This window comes from Lynx rufus, unplaced genomic scaffold (assembly GCF_022079265.1).
Source record: "Lynx rufus isolate CCGP_SWC_20201006 ecotype Redwood Valley unplaced genomic scaffold, mLynRuf1.p SCAF_19, whole genome shotgun sequence".
Lineage (NCBI taxonomy): Eukaryota > Metazoa > Chordata > Mammalia > Carnivora > Felidae > Lynx > Lynx rufus.
This window is the reverse complement of record NW_025814833.1, coordinates 10,510,473-10,535,032: the sequence shown is the minus strand read 5'-3', so window position 1 is coordinate 10,535,032 and position 24,560 is coordinate 10,510,473. Positions and strand designations below refer to the sequence as shown.

Genomic DNA, 24,560 nt, shown 5'->3' with positions numbered 1-24,560 from the left:
ACTTCTGCTATTTGTACTACCCGGCTCTCCCTTCTCAGTAGCAGGAGGAAGAGAAAGATATAATTGTGGCTTTTCCTCTATGCCTCTAGATTTTCTGGCTTGGGTTTTGGCTTCACTTTATTAAACACACCGCTAATCTGGTCCTTTATTTTCAGAAGAAAAAATATAGAAGCCAATTTGACCATGTCCTTTGATGTAAGGTGATTTATACTAGGAGAAAACAATATTTTTTTAAAGTAGATCTAGTCTTCATAATTTTCAAATCTGGACCACGCTCACAGGATTAAAATGAGCTAACTCTCCTAGGTACTTGGATGATAAGTAACACGACCCCTCCATCATTTTAATGTTCATTAAAGATCAAAGTAAAATGTAAAATGTTCTTTTGAATAATATTTCTACATTAATCCTTTAAATTTCTAATAACATAGTCAAACACTAAAAGCCACATTTTGTTAAAGATTAGTATTATAAATAATGAGAAACTTCTTCCTGATGAACTAATTCATCGTTAGAAATTTTTTTAAGCTCTACACCCCATGTGGGGCTTGTATTCACGACCCCAAGGTCAAGAGTCGCATACTTTACTTAGTAAGCCAGACAGGTGCCCTGAACAGTAGAAATTTTTAGGTTAATGTTTCTAACTTCTTCGATTGTTATTGATTCATTTACCATGGGATTTGGTGGTACCTTTTTTGCTACATACATTTTAAGCTAAGATCCAGGATACAACCTATAAAACCAAGTTACTTTTATCTTAAATTTATATATTAATATTTGCCAACCAATCTACTCCAGTCCAAATTAATAGCTACGGACACTAGCGTCAATAATATGCATCAGATACCAGCATCAAGTAGCAATCATGCTTTTTTATAACTCAGAGTAGAGCTAGGTCAAAGAGTTACCAGCTATAACCAGTCAGATCACCTTAGTAACTGCTGTTAGTGAACTTGTAAACTGAACCTATACTTGCATTTGCCTTCCCTAATTACTGATGCTTTTGACTCCTTGCAGCAATCACCCAAGGCTTGGAAATACATCTCCAAGTGAACTCCAGGTATTTGGCCTTGAATGCCCTCATGATCTCTTTTCTTTTACATTGTCAGCTGAAACTAATATCTACTCACTACTTTCCATATACTCAATTTTCAAACATCCTCACATCCTAACTTTTTCTAATGCTTTATGCTTTTTATTTATTCTCTATTTAAGCAGTTCAGTCTGGAGAATAATGAGTGGATTAAAAGCGACTGTGAAATTTTAATTACCAAAACAGAAACTCTAAATTTCTAAAGCTTCTACCGGGGACCAGAAAGTAATATTGACATATAATTTCATAGATAAAAACAAATTATACTATATATATATATTTTTTAATTTTTTTTTAACGTTTTACTTATTTTTGAGACAGGGAGAGACAGAGCATGAACAGGGGAGGGTCAGAGAGAGGGAGACACAGAATCTGAAACAGGCTCCAGGCTCTGGGCTGTCAGCACAGAGCCCGACGCGGGGCTCGAACTCACGGACTGTGAGATCATGACCTGAGCCGAAGTCGGCCGCTTAACCGACTGAGCCACCCAGGCGCCCCTATACTATATATATTTTAATACATACATTGTGGTTTATAATTATTGCCATTTAAAAAGTATTTTCCTAGGGGCACCTGGTTGGCTTAGTTAAGTGACTGCCTCTTGATTTTGGCTCAGGTCATGATCTCAAGTTTTGCAAGATAGAGCCCCATGTTGGGCTCTGTGCTGACAGTGTGGAGCCTGCTTGGGATTCTCTCTCTCCTTCTCTCTCTGCCCCTCCCTGCTCTCTCTCTCTCTCTCTCAAAATAAATAAACATTTACAAAAAATTTAAAAAATATTTTCCTAAAATTCCAACAAATTTGCTTTAAAAACCATGAAACCAGTGATGATGTGTTTCAGGAGCCAAGTATTGAAGTAACTACTAAATTGTATAACAGAACTGTCCTTTTCAGGACCTTGAAATTGAAAAACTTTCCAGTACCTTATTCACCTTGTCAATATGAACTCTTAGTGTGGTAGAAATGGTAGAAAAGTATTGAATATGCTAGATATTGTAGAATAATATTGAAATGGGTTTTAGGAGAACTGGTGTCTTTTATTAATTTATGAAATTGTTCTTTTCCTTGTTCCAAAGAAACTTAGAACATTTTAATTATGTGTTGTTAATTTATGTATTTGATAAATATTCAGTCTTCATACATCCTAGGCAGATAGAGATAATGACTCAGAAGGCAAACGTCATACATGTTCTCATGATTTATTTTATTTTATTTTAATTTAATTTATTTTTGAGAAAGAGAGAGAGAGCACGATCAGGGGAGGGGCAGAGAAAGAGGGAGACAGAGAATCCGAAGCAGGCTCCAGGCTCTGAGGTGTCAGCACAACAGCCCGACGTGGGGCTCGAACCCACAAACCATGAGATCACGACCTGAGCCGGAGTCGGACACTCAACCAACTGAGCCACCCAGGAGTCCCTCATGATTTTATACAGAGTGAGAAGTATTATGTGGTAGAAAACTAATTAAATAAGTACTTTGGGCAAAAGAAAAGCACACACAGAGTAGAGGGGCATTTTTTTTTTTCATGTGCAGCAAATTAAAGAGGGGAAAGCCAAAGGCAAAACAAAACAAAACCAAAAAAAGCCAAGGGACAAAAACTTGGGATTTTTGAACTGCATCTTACACCAGAGAATGGCAAACATTTTCGGCAAAAGGCCAAATACCATATATTTTAGTCTTCACAACTACTCAACTCGACTGTTGTAGGGTAAAAGCAGTCATAGGCAATCCTTAAGAGAATGAATGTGACTGTATTCCAATAAAACTTTACTTATCAAAATCGGTAGCCAGCAGGATCTGGCACATGAACTGTAGTTAGCCGACCCTTGACTTCTGAGGGCTAGGCAGGGTGAAACAGAGATGTCGTTAAGGATTAATGGAGATGATTCAGTATTATCTCCAAGGCTTTTGCTTGGATGGAGCAAGTTCTATATATATTAGGGTGAGGTTGGGAACTGAAAAAAAGAATCAAGGCACCCAAAAAGATATCTGCTTTAGCTGTGTAAGGTGAGCATATCGATTAGGTAGGGAAAATCATTAGATTTCTTGGGGAACGTTATTATCCCAAACCGAAAGGAACTTAAGCATCATTTCACCCAAGCCACAAAGAAAATTTCATGCTTAACTTGAGCATTTAAAGATTAATTTCATTAGGTAATGAGATCTTCTGTTTTCAATAGGGATCAAAGGTCTCTCATTCAAATAAACACAACAAGCTCGTATATGTGTGTCCTTCCCAACACACAAAGCTTCGCTTTACACAAAGTTCTCAATTAGGTCGAGCAAGTTATTTTCTATTTCAGTTTGTTGCTTGTTTTTTTTCTTTTTTTAAATCACAAAAGGGGTTTGGATTTTTCAAAGGCTTATTGGTGTCTATTGAGGTAATCAGGTAGTTTTTTCCCCTTTATTCTATTAATAAGGGGTATTATATTGATTGAGTTTCAAATGTGGAGCCTACTTTGCTTTTCTTGGACAGTATCCATTTTCGTGGTGTTCCACCCTTTTAATATATTGCTAGATTCAATTTGCTGGATGTTGTTAAGGATGTTTACATCTATATTCAGAAGGGATACTGATCTGCAGTTTTAATTTTTCTCGTGATGTCTTTGTCTGGTTTCGGCATCAAGATAAGATCAGGTTCATAAAAAGACACGGGAAGAAGGCCTCTCGTTTTATCTTTTGGAAGAGTTTTTGAAGGATTGGTATTCATTCTTCCAGGGAACTACCAGAGAAGTCAAATAATGACAGTTCTCTGGAAACGAGGGTCTGGAGGAGCGCTAACCCTGTTCTGTTCCCCTTTGGTAGCTGTCAGGTGGCTGTTTTGCACCATGATTTGCACCATGATCATAGACTGTTGGTGTTCAAGGTGCCCCTGAATCGTGAGAGAGGGAATGAGACCGGGACAAGTTAGCATGACACAGCGATTACTGTTCTTACCAAGATTCAGTCATTTTTCTGGAATTAACACTCTCCAATTGCTGCAAGCTTTTAGTTAATGTCCAGAGTCCTGATTCTGACTATTTTTGTAATTTTTCTTGCTGCTTTCAACTAAAAGAGCATTTTGGAAGTCCCTAGGCCACCATTTTTGTGGATGTCCACAGTGCAATTCTTGTGCTAAAAAAATACATATTCAAATTTTATAATATCACAGAATTTAGGAATTGTAGAAAATTCCTACAATTCTACAAATTTGTTAGAATTCTACAAATTCTAAATTGTAGAATTTAGGAATTTTGCACACTGAGACCATATTATTAGTACAGGGAATGGACATGGGGGTTTTGAATAGAAGTATGAATGAGAATATGGAAATATCATGTTTGGATTTATTTCCCAGTACCTAAAGGGTGCATTATATACATTGTTCTAAAGAAACCTATAGGCGCATTGTATAAGGTAGTATTTTAACATTAATAATTGTCTCAAATATTTTATGCCAGTCATTTAGTTCTCTTGGAAGTTTTTATGTTTAGGTTTCACTGCAATTATGTTATCCCAGTTTATTTTACATTATTAAAAAAAATTTTAATGTTTTATTTATTTTTGAGACAGGGAGAGACAGAGCATGAACGGGGGAGGGTCAGAGAGAGGGAGACACAGAATCTGAAACAGGCTCCAGGCTCTGAGCCATCAGCCCAGAGCCCGACGCGGGGCTCGAACTCACGGACCGCGAGATCATGACCTGAGCCGAAGTCGGCCGCTTAACCGACTGAGCCACCCAGGCGCCCTATTTTACATTATTTAAAAATGTTGCCACGGTCAAGTTATATATTTCTATGTAGCCAAACCTGTCAGTGTTCTTGTTGGAGTCAATCTATGGCTTTCTCATCTCAGATGTTAGGTAAATAGCCAATGGTTGAATAAATAATCCTATTCGTTTCTTCTTGTTTTTCTCTGGCTAGGTTTTAAAGAGTTGACTTTTAATCTTCCTGGCATTTCCTTTTGAGTATTTTGTGAAGAGAGTTGAGTTTCCAAATTGAACATGTTTTCTTTTATCTTTGATTTTGACCCCTCATTTCTCATAAATAGTAAGGTCCATTGCTGTACTTTTTTTCTCTTTTGTTTCTATCTGTTCACTCCTACAACCACACATTATCATTGTACTGGCTGTTGGCTTAGAATATGTTAAAAAAATAGTTGTTCTACTGCTGTCTTTGGAAGTGTTTATTAGGGATATGCGCTGAAGTTTATTTAAATGATTTTCAGCCTCTTCCTGGATGACCTATAGTGTATTGTGTTTACCCTACTGTAATACCATATTTATACATTTTATAATACAGTGAAAACCCTTGCATTCATTAGAAAAAAAAAAGAAACTAGCATTAGTTAAGTATACTTTTTTCTAGGAAACTTTACATGGATTATAATCATTGATGCCTCAAAATAGCATTATAGGGGCTCCTGGGTGGCTCAGTCTGTTAAACGTCGAACTCTTGATTTCCTCTCCGGTCATGATCTCATGGTTGTGAGATCAGCCCCGCGTCACACTTCACAATGGGCATGGAGTCTGCTTGAGATTCTGTCTCTTTCTTTCTCTCTCTCTCTCTCTCCCTCTGTTCCTCCCTCGATATCTCTCTCTCTCTCTCTCACAAAAACAAAAACACCAAAAAACCTCCACATTATAATGTCGTTACAGATTGAAACTAAAACCCCTGGGGTTTGGTGATGTTAATGCTCAAGGTGATACTTTTGATAATTTGGACTTAATGTACACCTCAAAACCATGATTCCACCCTCCTTATTCAATTTATATTGTATTTCGTTTAAAATTTTTATTTTATTTTTTTATTAAATTTTTTTTAATGTTTATTCATTTTTGAGAGACAGAGAGAGAGCAGGAGCAGAGGAGGGGCAGAGAGAGGGGGAGACACAAAATGTGAATTGGGCTCCAGGCTCTGAGTTGTCAGTACAGAGCCGGGTGTGGGGCTCCAACTCGTGAACCGCGTGATCATGACCTGAGCCGAAGTTGGACCCTTAATTGACTGAGCCACCCAGGTGCCCCTAAAATTTTTCTATATTAGTAACTAGGAGTTCACTGTATCATGAAGAGAATAACATGTAAACACAAATTTAAGTGCGATGAGTTAAGTACTATCACAGGTTAGTGCACATGATGTTCTGGAAATACTGAGTGTGATATACTTAACTCTCCCCAGGTTTATGAGATAAGGCTTCTCAGAAAAGGCTGGGGAGGGAGGAAAGTGAAGTTTGGAAGCAGTAAGTGATTTGGGCAAAACATCAAGGAGGTCAGAATGATAATGATGTCGCAGAACATGATATTTGTGTATGAGGGAGTTAAAGAGCTGGAAGGAAGAACTTTATACAATGACCCCCACTTACCCACAGGGGATACATTCTAAGACCACCAGTGGATTCCTGAAGCTGTGGATAGTACTGAACCCTGTATATACTATATTTTTCCTGTACTTACATACCCGTCATAAAGTCTAACTTACAAATTGGGCGTTTGAAGAGATGCTCCACCATAACTGATAATAAAATAGAACAATAGAACAACATACCATAATAAAAGTTTTGTAAATGTGGTCTCTCTCTCTCAAAATATCTTAACTGTACTGCACTCACCCTTCTTGTGATGATGTGTGATGATAAAATGCCTGGGTGAGGAGATGAAGGGAGGGGAATGACGTTAGGCTTGTGATGCAGCGTCAGAAGGAAGGACCATCTGCTTCCGGCCTGTGATTGATGGTGGGGAAGGAGGGGTAACTGAAAACAAAACCACAGACGAGGAGGACTACTGAATTGAGAAGTAGGAAGTTGACTATAGAGGTAGAGCAGTCCTCAACTCTTGACAAATTAAAAGAATAGCAATAGCAATACAAAGCATGTGGCGCTTGGATTTCCAGAAAGGTTGCACTTAAAAAAAAAATCGTGTGCTGCTACATTATTTGGCAATAACTCCAACTATACAGTGTCCTACACTGCCAATTTTTTAAGTTGATACAGATTTTCTCATCCTCCAATTTCCCTTGTCCTCATAATGAGTTAGAAACCATGACTGGGGATGAGTCAAGATTTCCTTTTCCCATTTCCCCGTTCTAACTGAGGAGATGAAACCTTGGTTGAATTTTAGTATTGCTTTGAGTTCTAGTCCCACCATTGTAGTTTTTATAAGCATTTTAAAATTCTACCATGCGTTCAGCACTCCTTATTAATTTCCGGGAGGGTCTTACATTTCTTTTTGTTTGCTATTGCGGGACTGATACGCAACTTGAAAACTGGGCTCTAGCATGTTTACAAATGGTTACCTTAAGGTAAACCAAAAGGTATTCTTCTAGCTTTCGCACGGAGTTGAGGGAAAATATCAAGGAGAGAGCTGTGCCTTCTTGCCTGAAGTAGCATTATATTTTTCAAGACATCATCCAAACATCCCTTTGGTCCTTCTAAATATAATACATCGATTTTGAAAGGAAGTAGGATGACTTTATGGCCAAATAGATCAAACTAAAGCAGTGTCGAGTAGAAGCGGACAGAACGAAAAGTCTCATAGAGAAGGCCCTCTTCCAGTTAACATTCTCTGGAAAACCTGCCAAGGAGGAGTAAAGCTTTATTTTAGGGAGGGACAGAATTGCTAACAACGCAGAATACCATTTATTGTGTAATTTGCTCTGTGGAACTTGATCGACGAACCCAGATTTTCTTTCAGCCAGGGGGAACAATGCGTGGCTCTAGTTTGGATCAGGAGAATTTATGTTTTGTTATGATCTGCCATTCTATTAATAACTGCATAACGTTACAGATGTTGGTTACTTAATATTACTATATATTCTTAGTGGTACTCAAGTCACATTTTCACTTTCTACTAATTAATTATATACGATGTCTGTTGTCCTGCCAATTCTGAACGCTGGTTACGTGCATATGAGGTACAGTTTGGGGTTATACAATTTCACAGGAAATTCCCTAAGATGATTACAAGCATTAAGAACGTAAGTCTATAGGAATTCGTTAAACAGCTAATGTTGCTTAACTTCCATGATGTATGATTGCTTTGACACTTTGCTGTATTCTATTTGTTAATATTTTATTTGTAACTTTGAATCTGTATCAACGAATGCTATTTGTCTCTAGTCTCATTTTTTTCAGCGTTTTGTAGGTTTTGATATCGACACTACATTGATTTATGAAATGAACTGTGGTAACTTTTAAACTTTTCTACAGTCCTTCATCTTTTCATATATGTTAATTTAATGAGACCACTTACCTTCTTATTTCTTTTCTAGCTTTGGGATTACTCCTTTGGTTTATTATCTTTTTACAAAAAGCAAATACGTAAAAAAAATAGTTATAAATGTACATTAACGGCCACACAATGTGTAAAGATGTAATCTGTGACAATAACAAAGACAGAAAGAGATACAAAAGAGCAAAATGCATACTACTGAAACTAAGTTGGTATTAATTAAAACTTGGTTGTTAGAATGTTAAGGTTATCATTTTAATTCCCAAGTTAAAAAAAAAAACTAAACTAATGTACAGAAAAAGAAATAAGAAAAAATCAAAAGTTACCCTATAAAAATCAGTTAATCACAAATAAAGTGAATAACAGAAAAATTTATGGGGAAATGGTGTGTATCATATAAAAACAAATAACAAATAATGGAAATAAATCCTTCTGTAGCTGTAATTATTATTTTAAATGTAAATGAACTTGAGTAATGAGATCATAACCATGTCATAAGGGATTGGGTTACTCTGAGATCTGATATCTGATTTTTTTTTAAAAAAATTAATAATGAACTATTTTTTGAGAGACAGAGACAGAGTGCAAGCAGGGGAGGGTCAGAGAGAGTGGGAGACCCAGAATCTCAAGCAGACACAGCTGTCAGCACGGAGCCTGATGCAGGGCTCGAACCCACGAACCGTGAGATCATCACCTGTAAAATATCCCTTCTTTAGACTCCTGAGACAGTACTTCATTCATCTGGGAAGCCCTTCCTAAAACTGCACGTATGGAGTTAATTATTCCTTATATCGTCCTGTAGTGCCCTCAGTATATGTATCTCTATCCTGGCATATACATTTTACTGTAATTTTCTCTTTATCTCTCTTTATCTTTCTCTTATAAACTTCTCGATATGACAGCCGGCCTCAGTGCTCTGTAATGTTTCACATAACCTGGTTAGTAACAGAGAGGTGAGTCTGTACGTGTTCTGTGATGTCACAATTCCCCAGGTTACTGACTCAATCGGCCCCACTCAGACCCTGGAGCAGTGAGGAATAGACCCATTCGTGCCTTCGGAGCACCTCCCAACCACCTCTTGCCCTCTGTGCCAGGCTGCTGACCAGCTACTCTCACTGCATACGTTCCTGGAACCTCGATTTTCCGGCATCCTTGCGGCAGAAGGAAAATATGTGATTGACTAGAGACATAATTTGTCATTCTGTTTGGAAGCAGGATATCTGCTTTTGGTCTTCCGTATCTCATCGCAGTTCTAGACTCCTCTGCATCAAAATCTTCTCCTGTGTTGTATCTCCTATTGAGAGCGAGTCTCGAGCCTATCGAAAGCACCTAACGTGACATCGCCAACAGTTGCCTCAAACTGTCCGGATACTCTGTTTGAACTGTTGTTTGGTATCTTAGACTTGGGATTTTGGGTCAGTCTGCCGCACCAGGGTCTAAGATGGGGATAGCGTTTTTCGCTCGACTAGAGATTTTCATCTGCGGGGCGGGATGCCATTTTGTGAATGCAACTAATGTAACGAAATGAAGCTCTGAGGTCTTTTTTCACTTCATAAATCTGTAGTATATTTCAAAAGATGAATCACAAACTTAAATATTAAAGTACGTTGTGTCTGGTAAAAATATCCAAATACTTTTCATGCTAGTTGGTATTTTTACGTCTATTTAACCAAATATCCACTATCTGCCATAAAAATTAATTTATAAAATGGTATCACTTGGGAAGATTGGAAGTTAGTATCAGCTACTTCAATTCACTAACTAGTTATTTGAGCCTAACGAGATGGTATTTTCCTCATTCTCTTTAAACATATTCTGGATTTGTCCATGTTACTAGAGAATGTCTTCATAGAATATAGCCTTGTCTTCATAATGTAGTTTTGTTAACTGTATAAACCATGTATGGGATGGGGGAAAATTGGGGTAACCAAGGAAGGAGTCACAAACCCTTGGGGGTAGCTACCACTCTAGATAATGTTTCCTTACTATAGAAATCAATTTAAGCAAGTAAATAACCATTCCCGGAATAGTAAGAGACGGAGAGAAGAGAGTAGGACTAAAATTCATGGTTGCACGAAGTAGATGGTCAAAGTCATTAACACTAGGAAGAAATGAGTGTTTGACCACAAAGAACCTTGAATGTTTGGGTCATGAACTGGTATTGTTAATGGATGACTAATGAAGGCGCATGCTGGAAACAACTTGCCAGGAAGCAAAAACTTTTCCATGAAGAAGCTTCCTGTAATAACTCCTCTCCTACCTTCTACTCAGACTATGCATTTAGAGATATACTGAAACAAAACATTTAGCCTTGATAGGTGAACTGCAGATTTAATATGCTAATATACTTCTCAGTGAATTAAATCTCCGTCATGAGTGCTTGCGAATGAGAACATATTACCAGGGCCCTTGACTTTTCAATAAGGCAGATACTGCCATGATTAAAGGGAGGAGAAATGCCACATGACGGTAAAGAAGTGTGTAAGGGTTTCCCGGATATTATGAGCGCTCTATATGTTTTGTGATATGAGTGTTCTATTATGTTCTTTTTTTTTTAATGTTTATTTTTGAGAGAGAGAGAGAGAGAGAGAGAGAGAGTGGGGGAGGGGCAGAGAGAGAGAGGGAGATACAGAATCTAAAGCAGGCTCCAGGCTCTGAGCTGTCAGCACAGAGCCCGACACGGGGCTCGAACCCACGATCCGTGAGATCATGACCCGAGCCAAAGTCGGATGCTTAACTGAGCTACCCATGGGCCCCTCTATATGTTCTCAGAACAGTTCATTATATTACCCTTGTCATTGTCCTGTTTACATCTCTTTTGTTACCCGAAGACTTTAAAGCATTCTCTAAACATCAGCATGTTAAACTTTCAAAAAACATGAAGAGGGTGTCTGGGGGAAATTACAAAAAGGCAAAATTGGTGTTTGGGCACTTTCTTTACTTTTAAACTGTTTCATTCATAACATCTATATTTTATTTTATTATTATTTTGAAAAGTGTATTTACTTTTGAAAGAGAGAAAGAGCTGGGAAGGGAAGAAAGAGGGAGGGAGAGAGAGAGAGAGAGAGAAAATATCCCAAGCAGTCTCCATGCTGCCAGCCCAGAGCCCAATGCAGGGCTTGCACTCATGAACTGTGAGATGGTGACCTGAGCCGAAATCTAGAGTCAGATGCTTAACCGACTGAGCCACCCAGGCGCCCCAGCATCTATATTTTAATTAGGCATTTTGAATTAAAATTAAACTCTTATTATGTGAATTGTGGGGAATGGCAAGTGATGGGGAAATATTTTGAGTGGTGTGGGAAGGCAAAACAACTTTAGCGGTGTCCCTCAACTCACACCGAGTCAGAGACCTACTCAGACCTTCAGGAATTCCAAGGCTTCCAGGAACACACATAGCCATTCTCTCTACGTAAGCAGCTTTTTCGGCTCACTATGCCACATGTGGTCTATTTCACGACTTAGTATTCTCTATAATACACTGTAAAATATTTCTGTAAATAAGTTTTAAAATCAGAAACTAGAAATTTTAGCTGGACCACCATCATATAATCCTTTTGGGGCGAGGTCTAGAAACTTTTCTAGGTGTTTTTTTTTTGTGTGTGTGTGTGTGTGTGTGTGTGTGTGTGTGTGATGAAAGGCTTGCCGTGGGCAGGGAGGCAACAAAGGCTAACCTGGGAATGAGGCTGTATGTCTACAGTTTGAAGACCACATGAATCACAGGCCAAGAGTCTGAGAACCAGGCAGGCAGAGGACAAAAGAATAAAAGGCAAGAAGAAGTGACTAGGACATAAGATGGAGCATTGTGGCACCCCTTGGGACACAGCAGGAGAAACACAACAGGGTAAAGCCTCATTTCACCCACGGGTACCTCTGATGACTCCAATTCTTATCCTGCCTCTTTCCTTTAGATGAAATGAACTATTTGACCATATTCCTACTTTGTCCCCTGGATGCTGATTGACTTCTCTTTTCGTTGGCGTAGCTTTTTCACAAACAGAAAAGCATTCCTCCTGGGATGAAAGCATTCATAAAATCTGAAGATCAAGGGTTTAAAGTGTAGGAAAAGCTTGTAGCCTGGATTTTAGAGTTGGATGTCATTAGTAGATGGCAGTTGAAAATGTGAAAGTGGATGGATGTGTTTGCCTGGGGTAAAAATGTAGGGGGAGCAGACACCAGACCAAGGACTTTGATAGCTTTTTGAATTACTTTCTGCGAGACATTTATGTTACTGCAACAAGTCCCTGGAAATACCAGTTGAAGGCTTTCGAGAGACCACCAGCATAGAACACTGTTGGACAAAAGCCTGGACTACTTGTCATTTGAGACCACTTAAAATTGGTCAGCATCCTATAGGCTTTTGGGGTAAGCAAGTGTTTAAAAAGTCCAAAACTTCCAGCTTTCCTCCTACTAAAAAGGAGATTACGGAAGCTTATGCATCTCCTAAAGCCAAAGTGTTCTAAATTTTTATTTCATTTTTTTGGATCGCTTTAATGTCTTTTGGCTACTGCAAAAGTTTATAAAGACAGAGAAATTATCTACAATTTGAACATTATGTCATTTTAGAAGGGACTATTTCTTAATGATTTTCATTCTTTTTCGTCTCTACGTTATATGAAACAGAACCATATTATTCTTGGAATGAGAGCCCACTTTTCTTTTTTTTCTTTAGAGAGAGCCAGCAGCTTTGGGGCAGAGAGAGAGTGGGGGAGAGAGAATCTTTTTTTTCAACGTTTTATTTATTTTTGGGACAGAGAGAGACAGAGCATGAACGGGGGAGGGGCAGAGAGAGAGGGAGACACAGAATCGGAAACAGGCTCCAGGCTCTGAGCCATCAGCCCAGAGCCCGACGCGGGGCTCGAACTCACGGACCGCGAGATCGTGACCTGGCTGAAGTCGGACGCTTAACCGACTGTGCCACCCAGGCGCCCCAATTTTTTTTTTTTCAACGTTTATTTTTATTTTTGGGACAGAGAGAGACAGAGCATGAAAGGGCGAGGGGCAGAGAGAGAGGGAGACACAGAATCGGAAACAGGCTCCAGGCTCTGAGCCGTCAGCCCAGAGCCTGACACGGGGCTCGAACTCACGGACCGCGAGATCGTGACCTGGCTGAAGTCGGACGCTTAACCGACTGCGCCACCCAGGCGCCACCCGGGGAGAGAGAATCTTAAGCAGGCTCGAGACTCAGCGTGGAGCCCGAGTAGGGACTTGATCTCGCGACCATGAAATCATGACCTGGGCCAAAATCAAGAGTCAGAGGTTTCACTGATGAGCCACTCAGGCACCCCAGAGCCTGGTGGAACAGCAACATGTATTTAATTGCTAGTTTAGCCTTGCACCTTCCTGGAGCCATTCCTAGAACGCTTCCTCCTCCATTAACTCCATTCCCTTTGTGTTCATAAGAAACCCTGGCCTAGATCTAACTTTGCAATTATGCCACGTTGGATTAAAATGATCCACGACGGTGTCACTTTCCTCCATTACAGTTCCTACAGGCAAAAGAGTATGTTTACTAAACAGAGAACCCAGCACACTTTAGGTGCTCCATTTCAGATTTTTAAACTGCTTTTTATTTCTTTTGAGAAAGAGAGAGAGCGCGGGGCGGGGGGTGGTGCAGAGAGAGGGAGAGAGAGAGGATCCTAAGCAGGCTCCGTGCCTTCAGCACAGAGCCTGATGCGGGGGCCCGATCCCACCAACTGGGAGATCACGAACTGAGCCGAAATCCAGAGTTGGAGGCTTAACCGACGGAGCCGCTCAGGTGCCCCCAGGTGCTCCATTTAATGTTTGGAAAGACAAATGAACGCACAAGATTTAAGTGGTTTGATTGATCTTTTTCTTGAGGAATGAAAAAGAGGGATGATAACATTTTTTTTTTTTCAAATTTGTGGATGAAAAGAACCTAAGCCTAGTGGGCAGTAAAATAAGACCAGAAAGTGTGAGGCTAAAGGCCTCATCCTGAGCAAAACTTGAAGCGAGTAGACACCTTCATGGTGAAATGCTCTGATTTTCGTCATGTGCTGCATAACAGCTTGGGTTTCTCTCAATTAGTTTGGCTCTTGGGAAATACTCAAATGTGTTTCTGAGGAAAAAAAGTGGAGTTGTGAAGCTTTAGGCCACATTCTAAGATAACTGCCATTGTTTTTTTGTTTTTGTTTTTGTTTTTTTTTGCCATTGTTTTTTATATTTAATTGGCTCGTATTTCTAATGGCAGGTGTCAGGAAATAGCACAGAAGCTCCGTGTAAAAGCTCCTGATCTCACTCCGTGGTTTCCCATCACTGTGTCCAATAGTATCATTAAATCGGACTTTGAAGTCAGCTTTCATAGAGATCCCTATTTGCTCAAATAAAAGGTGGATCAAAAAGCTCATTATCCTGTATGTGGAACTTCATGCAGCTAAAATCGCATGTGAATATATCCTAGTCAGTGCTAAGTATTCAGTAGATAGCTCCCAACATTCTATTGCAAAATCCCCGTGGTTAATTCCAAAGTTTGAATGCCTCCACTTAAAATAACTTAGTAGGAGGGTCTTTTAAGAACATAGTGCAAAAAGTTTCTTTTTAAATGGCCCTCTCTGGAATAGAGGGAGTTCTTTGTTACTCTTTTACCTCATTTACTTCTTCCATCAAAGACTTTGTGGCTTGGAAAATGTCTCCTAATTTAAGGAAAACTGTGGTAGTCTTTTAAAATTATGATAATTAATTTGAATAAATATATATTATATACACACACACATTCAATCAGAGTTCCTGACAAAGTTCTTCATACAGCTAGAACTTGTCAAAGTGGGGGCGCCTGGGCAGCTCAGTCGCTTAAGCGTCCGACTTCAGCTCAGGTCATGATCTCACGGTCCTCGAGTTTGAGCCCTGCGTCGGGCTCTGTGCTGACAGCTCGGAGCCTGGCGCCTGCTTCGGATTCCGTGTCTCCCTCTCTCTCTGTTCCTCCCCTGCTTGCACTCTGTCTCTCTCTGTCTCTCAAACATAAGTAAAGATTTTTTTTTAAATAAAAAAAAAAACCTTTGTCTTTAAGAAAAAAGAACTTGTCAGAGTGGTTATAGTTGTCCTCAAATTTGAATAATTCCATCAGTGAGTCAATGCTTAGCTTGGTAGGAACTAACCCATAAAATTAGACAAATCTAAGTAAAGTGTGCCTTGCTAGCCAGGAGCCAGATACATCACCCGAATTGTCAAAGGCAGTGTAGCAATCAATTCTCCTCCTGATTGGAACCCATTGTACTCCCTCTGGATATAACACCTTGCATTCTTTTCTATTCTTTGATTCCATGTAAACGAAAGCTTCCTTTTTCTTGGGTGCACTGATGATGAAAACTGGGGAAAAGGCAGATGATTCCGAGGGACATCTCGACTATGATCTAGACAGGTATCCTCAGAGGCTTGTTGGTTAATGCTGAAGAGCCAGGCAACATCGAAAACCCAGAGAAAAAAATATACCAGAAGTAACTCACTCGAGGAGAGGAAATGGGAAACTAGGCCTTGGTAGTTGTATTAATATGCAGGTCTGCACTTCTCCGTTGCCTAATGAAGACTGCTGAATGCTCTCCGTTACCTAATATGGGCTTTCTCAGTCCTTCCACTGCTGCCTCACGTTTTCCACCGCTTGCCAGATCGCCTTGAGTCCCTCTGTGACTAATATGGGCTGCCACACACACACACACACACACACACACACAGAAAGGACTATGGGGTCATATCGAACTATGAGATATGAGTTAATTAGGTGATGAGAGCTAGATAAACTGCCATCAAAACTCGCTCCTGTGGGGTGGGCCAATATGTAGTGTATAATTGATAATATTCTGGATTAATTTCTAGCCAGGTTGGTCTCTGTCTATCACCAAGGCCATGACTGTACTGGAAAGTTCTGCTAGGAGCATCTAGTTTTATGTAAAGGTTGCACTAACACATAGAGTATCTTTAGCTTTTTACCAGCTACCGATGTCCGGGATGCCTATTTGCCCTTTGGCATAATGCATCGGAAAAATAAGGAAATATTAGGGGAAATTAGAAATGTAATTAGCCAAAAACACCAAAGAAGCAAATGCTAATGCTTATATTCTCCATCAGTGTGAAGAGTGTTCAGGGGCACAAAAAGTCCACCAGTTATGACGACTTGAGAAATCTTGAGAAAATGTGTAAAGAATGAGTGTATTTACAGCCATGAGAATAAAAGGCACAGCATGGGGAATGCAGTCAACAATATCGTCATAGTGTTGCAAGGTGAGCACAGGGTAAGGTTCAGAGATGCCGACTCACTAGGTTGCACACCTGAAATTAATGTAACATGGTGGATCAACTATACCCAGATGAAGAATTGTTGAGAAAAGATTGGGTAGGTGTAGAAGATGGCTGCCAACAAAATCTTACTCTACTCGAATCCAGTAATCCTGCAAAACTTAATGTTTCTAACATCAAAATCAAAATCAGAATCTTTCACGGACTGCTTCAAAAGGTTTTTTTTTTTCCTTTTTTAACATTTATTTATCATTCAGAGACAGAGAGAGGCAGAGCATGAGCATGGGAGGGGCAGAGAGAGAGAGGAAGACAGAAACCGTAGCAGGCTCCAGGCTCTAAGCTATCAGCACAGAGCCCGACGCGGGGCTCGAACTCACAGACTGCGAGATCATGACCTGAGCCGAAGCCGGACGCTTAACTGATTGAGCCACCCAGGCGCCCCCAAGAGGTTTTAATGGGAAAAATATGGCATTCCATTGTCCAAACAATAAAGTCCAAATTCACTTGGATTTTTAAATTCCAGGCGCGTTGTTGTCTGACATCTTCCTACCTGTTCTAACTTCCCCTAACACTGACACAATATTCTTTCCACTCAGGACTAGTTTCCCTGATCATAGCATGTATTCTTAAATTTCCGTTGGTTTTTATGTCATTCCCACTGCCGGGAATGTCAAACCCCACTCCTTCTCTGCCTGTCAAAATCCCAGTCATACTTTAAGACCCCTCTTGAATGTCAACTCTCTTGGCAAGCATCTAGAATAGTGCTTTCACACAGTAGATCCAAAGTGAATATTATTCAAATGAATACATAAATGAATGAGTGAACGAGGCTTCTGAGCTGATATATTCCTCTCAGAATTTTGTGTATACTTCTCATTTAGCAACTCTCAAATATTATCATGGTGGAATGTATATAAGCATATAAATATATCTATAAATATAAATATTTATATATAAATAGAGCATATATGTATATATACTATACTATATTATACTCTACTATAATATATGTTTTATCGTACAAAGTAAGTGTCCCACCTAATACTAGTTAGTATCAGGAATGAATGTACCTACTGCTGAAGTCAAGTCTATAATGCTTCTCTTCATTTAATGAGTTATTTGTAGTCTCTTTTAGACATTGAAAAGAGTTTATTTTTCCATCCATTATGGTAGGAAAGATATGTACCCCCAAATTTCAAATATCCCTTAAGAAAAGAAGAATCTTTGAAATTAAAAGAATTATTTTTATTTTTCGAGGGAGGGGAGGGATTCTGAAAGACTACTGAACCTATGGCTCATGCCAACCATTTCTAACTCATAAGCGGTAATATAAACCATGCTAGTAAATGCCAAAAGGTTCGTAAGGTTGTGATTTATCTCACTGTTTATCTAAAGAATGTCGTATTGATGGAGAACTTAGCACATTAAAACCAAAGTTTTGTGTCCTTGAAATTCATTAATAGCAGCTTTGAGCTTCAAGAGAATGCCATTTGAGTTTGATATTGTCTCAATGAGTCCTTCCTTGACCATGAATCCTTAGTCACCCCTCTGTTTTGCCTCACTTGACATTTATTGTATATTTTTCACCTGGTCTAAACTGCTCTGCATTGTTTTTTTGTTTTTGTTTTTATCTCTTTCTGTAAATATTGAGGGTAGGGTTTGCGTCATATCTCTTTGTCACTTGTGCCTAGGCATCAGAACATTTGAAGGGGAGAAGAATAAGGATAGTACAACGCTTATGCTCTCTCTCCCATTCTGCTGTGTTTTTAATACGAACGTAATAGCGAGAAGCTGGCATGGTCAAAGTTTAAGTATAATTTGGGGCGCCTGGGTGGCTCAGTCGGTTGAGCATCCAACTTCAGCTCAGGTCATGATCTAGCAGCTTGTGACTTCGAGCCCCACGTCAGGCTCTGTGCTGACAGCTCAGAGCCTGGAGCCTGCTTCGGATTCTGTGTCTCCCTCTCTCTAACCCTCCCCTGCTGATGCTATCCCTCTCAAAAATAAATAAACGTTAAAAAAAATTTTTTTAAGTTTAAGTACAATTTATGCTATATACATAATACTGTAACTTAGAACGGAGAGATAATTTTAAATATAATTGATTCAATGCTACACAGTACTAGGGATTTGAACAATGCTCTCCTCTTATGGAGAGGAAATCTATATTATTTTGCTTGTTTCTTTTTTTAATTTTTTTGACATTTGTTTATTTTTGAGAGAGACACAGCATGAATGGGGGAGGAGCAGAGAGACAGGGAGACACAGAATCCAAAGCAGGCTCCGGGCTCTGAGCTGTCAGCACAGAGCCCAATGCGGGGCTCGAACCCATGAGCCGTGAGATTGTGACCTGAGCCGAAGTGGGATGCCCAACCGACTGAGCCACCCAGGCGCCCCAAGGAAATTTACATTATTATAATAATACATGCTATGCATTGTTTAACTTTATAGAAATAACTATCAAAGTATTTGATTCAATAAATAACTACTTCACTTACAGCAGATGTTTCTTAATATTTTAGAAGTCAAGGGCTTAGAAATACAAGGTAGATTTGTGCAGAGTGAGAAAGTTGTTTTCAGTGCTGAGATAATATCGCCTTTACTATGACCAACAACAGCATATTATACAAGCACCGTTCAAAATTTCTCTTTGGGTAGGCAACATACTACTGGCCTGACACGTCAATCAAAACCTTTACGTATCCTTGTGTTCACATTCCAATTTACAAATTATGAAATGGGGGCACCTGAATGGCTCGGTCTTGATTTCCACCCAGGTCATGATGTCACTGTTCATGAGATTGAGCCCCGCATGGGGCTCTGTGCTGCCAGCGTGAGCCTGCTTGGGATTCTCTCTCTCCCTCTGTCTCTGCCACTGCCTTGCTCTTTCTCTAAACAAACAAACAAATAAATACATAAATACATAAATAAATTTTAAAAAATTGCTTAAATGGAACTGAAGACTCTAGTCATCGAAGGTCCATGTTGAAATACACGCATCTTAGGAAAAGAATTAGATCATTTCCTGACACTAAAACCCCCAGCGCTGTGAATTTGTCAGATTAATCAGCTCCTGGCAACATCAGGACTTTGTTGTTGTTGTTTTTTAACATTTATTTATTTGGAGAGACAGAGAGAAAGAGCACGAGCAGGGGAGGGTCAGAGAGAGAGAGAGAGAGAGAGAGAGAATCCCAAGAAGGCTTTGTGTTGTCAACACAGAGCCTGACGCGGAACTTGATCTCACGGTCCCTGAGATCATGGCCTGAGCTAAAATCAAGTGTCAGATGCTTGACCGATTGAACTACCTGTGCGCCCCCCAGGGCCTTGGTTTTGAAAGAATGCAGTCTGGATCAATGGTCACACCCTGGATGTAGACTCCACTCCTGGCTCTCATACTGCTTACCTTTGTGTTTTGAAAGTAATCAGTCAAGCTCACTGAGCCTTAGTTTCCAAGTCTGTAAAATGAGGGAGCTGAGCGATTTGAATTTTAAGGCCGTTTTTTTTGATTCTCAGACCCTGGATGTAGGCCTCCTAATTATCTGAAGAATGTAGAATTGTCCAAACCGTTCTGTCAATCTCACTGAAATCGTATTCACAGGGCAAAGCTAATACTAACATTATTAATCTGCAGCAAAAAATAACTCTCAGACCCGCTCAAAATCGTATGAAGGAAACAATCTGACCAAAATTTGGTTAACCGTTTCAAATACGTGCTTTGCTAAGACCGCTATTTTAGTGGATGCATGCCATAACGTTCGGTAGAGGCGACAAGAGCAAAGTTCATTTTACTATCGTGTCCCGATGGGACATTGCTTGTCCCTTCTCCCTAATGATGGTTCAGTCCCCATATCCCAGGAATTATCCTTTTTCATATATACTGTTCGGTGTTGCAGCCAGGTGCACTATTCATGAGAACAACCTCATTCCGGTCTGACTGGGAGTATTTAGCTTGATTAATACGTATTGCCAACTTCCCGAGTGAGAACATTTAGGGAACAATGTGCTCTTCTGAAGCCACTAAACTCTATTTAATCCCAATAGCATGACATGTAATTTATTCTTTAATTCACTTAAGGGCAAGAAGTAAAAATCTAGGGGCGCTTTTCACCCTTGGATGTTTAATTTATATACATGGTAGCTTAGGTTAGAAACTCAGGGAAACTGAACTCTTTATAATTAGGAAACTATATTAAAATTATAAGAACATTATATATATATATATATATATTTAAACACTTGTTTTAAATGTTTATTTTTGAGAGAGAGAGAAAGAGCACGAATGGGGGAGAAACAGAGAGAGGGGAAGACACAGAATCCGAAGAGGCTCCAGGCTCTGAGCTGTCAGCACGGAGCCCAATGTGGGGCTCGAACTCACGGACCGCGAGATCATGACCTGAGCCGAAGTCAGACGTTCAACTGACTGAACCACCCAGGCGCCCCTATAAGAACATTATATTAAATGGTCTTCACCAGAATTTACCTGAGGCCAACTACAGGTGCATTGGAGCAAAGAGGGTCACAATTCGACAAGAAAGATGGGATAGTGGAAAGAGAACAGGGTCAAGGGTGACACAGGATTTCTGGCTCCTGGGCTAACAATGATTAGTTTGGCCATCATAAGCGTATCACCCTCTCTGGTTGTCAACGGAAGGGAAAGAAAAAAGGAACACTTGCTTGCAGGAGTTGCACTCACGTTATCACCATACCTCGTAGCTGAGAATAGTGCCACTACTTACTTGATCTACCTCTTTGTGTCACTGCTCGTATTTAATGGTACAAAGGGCTCAAGCTTTGGAGTCAGACGGAGCTAGGCTGTAATCTAAACTCTACCATTCTGCAGCGAGGACAGTTTTTTAACCTCTTCGAGCCTCACTTTCTTTATTTTAAAAATGAAGCTAGGGGGCGCTTGGGTGGCTCAGCCGGTTACACGTCTGACTTCAGCTCAGGTCATGATCTCACAGCTTGTGAGTTCGAGCCCCGCGTCGGGCTCTGTGCTGACAGCTCGGAGCCTGAAGCCTGCTTCGAATTCTGTGTCTTCCTCTCTCTGCCCCTAACACACTCATGTTCTGTCTCTGTCTCTCTCAAAAATAAACATTAAAAAAATTAAAAAAAAAAAATGAAGCTAGGGGGCGCTTGGGTGGCTCAGCCGGTTACACGTCTGACTTCAGCTCAGGTCATGATCTTGCAGTTCATGAGTTCAAGCCCCGCATCAGGTTGGCTGCTGTCAGTGCAGAGTCTGCTTTGGATCCTCTGTTCCACCACTCCCGCTGCCCCACGCCACCCCCCCCCGGCCCCTGTCCCTCCCCTGCTTGTGTTCTTTTTCTCAAAAATAAATAAACATTAAAAGAAAACAAAAAAGATAGGGCACCTGGGTGGCTCTGTTGGCTAAGCTTCCAACTTTGGGTCAGGTCATGATCTCGTGGTTCATGGGTTCGAGCCCCGCATCCGGCTCTGTGCTGACAGCTCGGAGCCTGGAGCCTGCTTTGGATTCTGCCTCCCTCTCTCTGCCCCTCCCCCGTTCGTGCTCTGTTTCTTTCAAAAATAAATAATAAACATTAAAATAATATTCAAAAAATGAAGCTAATTATACCCAACTTGTCACAGCACTGGGTCACTGGTACAAATAATAATAATTAAGTGAGATGCCATATGCGGAAGTGCTTTTAAAATTTAAAGGTGTATTAATTTAAATTTATAAGGAAGAGTGTTAAGTAGTATGCTTATATTATGGAATTTCCAGTTTTTTATCTGTGCTATTGTCACTGTCTTTAGAAATGTCAACCATTGGTTTTGCTGCTTTCCTATTTTTATTATCTTTTAAAATATTTGCTTCATATCTTCTTCTGAAACATTTAACAAAGAATGAAGAGACACGTAGAGGTAAGAGAGGAGTATGTGTATTTGGATGCGGGGAAGAGGTGAGCACCTAAGGTCTTCAGAATTCTTGGCCATAAGTGAAATAATACTATTCTTTTTTTTTGAGTAAGACAGGTTTTTAAAAATTTTTTTTAACGTTTTATTTATTTTTGAGACAGAGAGAGACAGAGCATGAACAGGGGAGGGAGAGGGAGACACAGAATCTGAAACAGGTTCCAGGCTCTGAGCTGTCAGCACAGAGCCCGATGCGGGGCTCGAACTCATGGAGTGAGAGATCATGACCTGAGCCGAAGTCGGACGCTTAACCGACTGAGCCACCCAGGCGCCCCAATACTTTTCTATTTTTAATAAATCTGTGTAAGTAGTCCTTTGAGGCATCAAAGTTCAAGATATAGGGAGACAAAAAAATTTATCAGTTGGATTTAAAGTGACGACATATTGGTCTGACCAAAACAGGATAGTCTTTTTAAATAACTTATCTGATTGAAGTCTTATAAATTACAACAAGTCATACTCTGGAATAAGATAATAATGAAAGTAAGCTAAAGGAAACCAACTAATTTTGGCTTTTGCATCAATAATCTAGTCTTCCTTGGGGCACCTGGGTGGCTTAGTCGGTGAAGCGTCCGACCTCAGCTCAGGTCATGATCTCGAGGTTCGTGAGTTCGAGCCCCGCGTCGGGCTCTGTGCCGACAGCTCGGAGCCTGGAGCCTGCTTCGGATTCTGTGTCTCCCTCTCTCTCTGCTTCGCTGCTCTGCCCTTTGCTGTCCGTTTACAGATCTACAAAGAAGTGAAGTTTAAGCCTCTCTCAAAGTAACATAATGACTCTGAAGTAGCAGGAATTAGCACTTGAATCTGGGGATATCTGTCTGCGAGGATCGTTTATAAATAAGCTTTTTCGGCTACCTATGCTTGTCTAACAGTCTTAACTATTCAACAATGAACTTGCACCTTCCAGGTCTGTTGCACAGAGGGTATACATGTACAATATCCAGTCCTGAATTGCTAGGTATTTATTTTTAGTGTTTCTTTGTTCTAAGTTGTTTGAGTCAGACTTCACGAATATATTTCTTCGACAAATCCAGGAAGTTTCCTGTGGCTTTTGTCTCTCTGACACTTAAGCTTTATGCAAATGAGAGTTTTTATTGTGGCAAAAACGAGCGAATCAGACCTCTAGCATTTCTCGTATCTCCCAGGCGTTTATAGCTACTTACTACTAGCCAAAATTCTCTTACGGTAAATAAACTTCTTAAGATCCTCGTGGGGAGGTAGCCAAATTGATCTTTATAAGCCAGAGAGTATTTTCATCATAGGAGGAAAATTCGAGGGTTCTTAACTGGGAAATGAGAGCTCTCGGTCAGCCCCACAGAGAAGAAAGATCCCTCCAGTCTGGAGCATGGAGTGTTGATCCTTGGTGAGTTGGTCCGTTTGATATGAGGCCAGAAGAGCCTCTTAACATTTCAAAGAGGTGTGGCTAACCTAGACAATAAATTGAAGAAGGGCACGTCTTTAGAATATCACCCGATTAGATTCTGCTGCCTAAAAGAGACAGCCATAAACTAGTGCAAACGTGGCAGGGGTTTATTATTATTTGCGTCTCACATAAGCAACAAAACACATGTCTAGGAACAAGGGGTAGGCATCTTAGTTATGTAACTTTGGTGTTTGATACATTAGTGAGGATGCCTTAAGGTTTTGCTATTTTCATGTTGTTTTCTCGTTTAAGGAGGAAAGCATGGAATGAAATTGTCACGAACAGAAACCAAATACTAGGGGCACCTGGGTGGCTCAGTGGGTTAAGCGTCTGACCCTTGGTTTCGGCTCAGGTCACAATCTCACGGTTCATGAGTTCGAGCCCCACATCGGGCTCCGTGCTGACAGTGTGGAGCCTTCTTGGGATTTTCTCTCTCACACTTTCTCTGTCCTTCCCCTGCTCACTCTCTATGTCTCTCAAAATAAATAAAGAAACTAAAAAAAAAAAAAAAAAAAGCAAATACTAAAATCGATCAATCTCCATCAAGTAATCTTGTACAGGCATCCTTAACAAAGTACCATACGTGTGTATACACACACACACACGCACACACACGGATACTCCCAATTCCCTCTCACCATTTTATTTCACTTCACAGCACTTATTA

At 40.1% G+C, this 24,560-nt stretch overlaps 1 protein-coding gene across 1 annotated transcript in view; it reads right to left on the bottom strand.

Moving 5' to 3' along the window:
- The window catches only part of HTR2C (5-hydroxytryptamine receptor 2C), a 158,772-nt gene that overhangs the window by 73,030 nt on the left and 61,182 nt on the right, over positions 1-24,560 (bottom strand). The window lies entirely within an intron of this gene.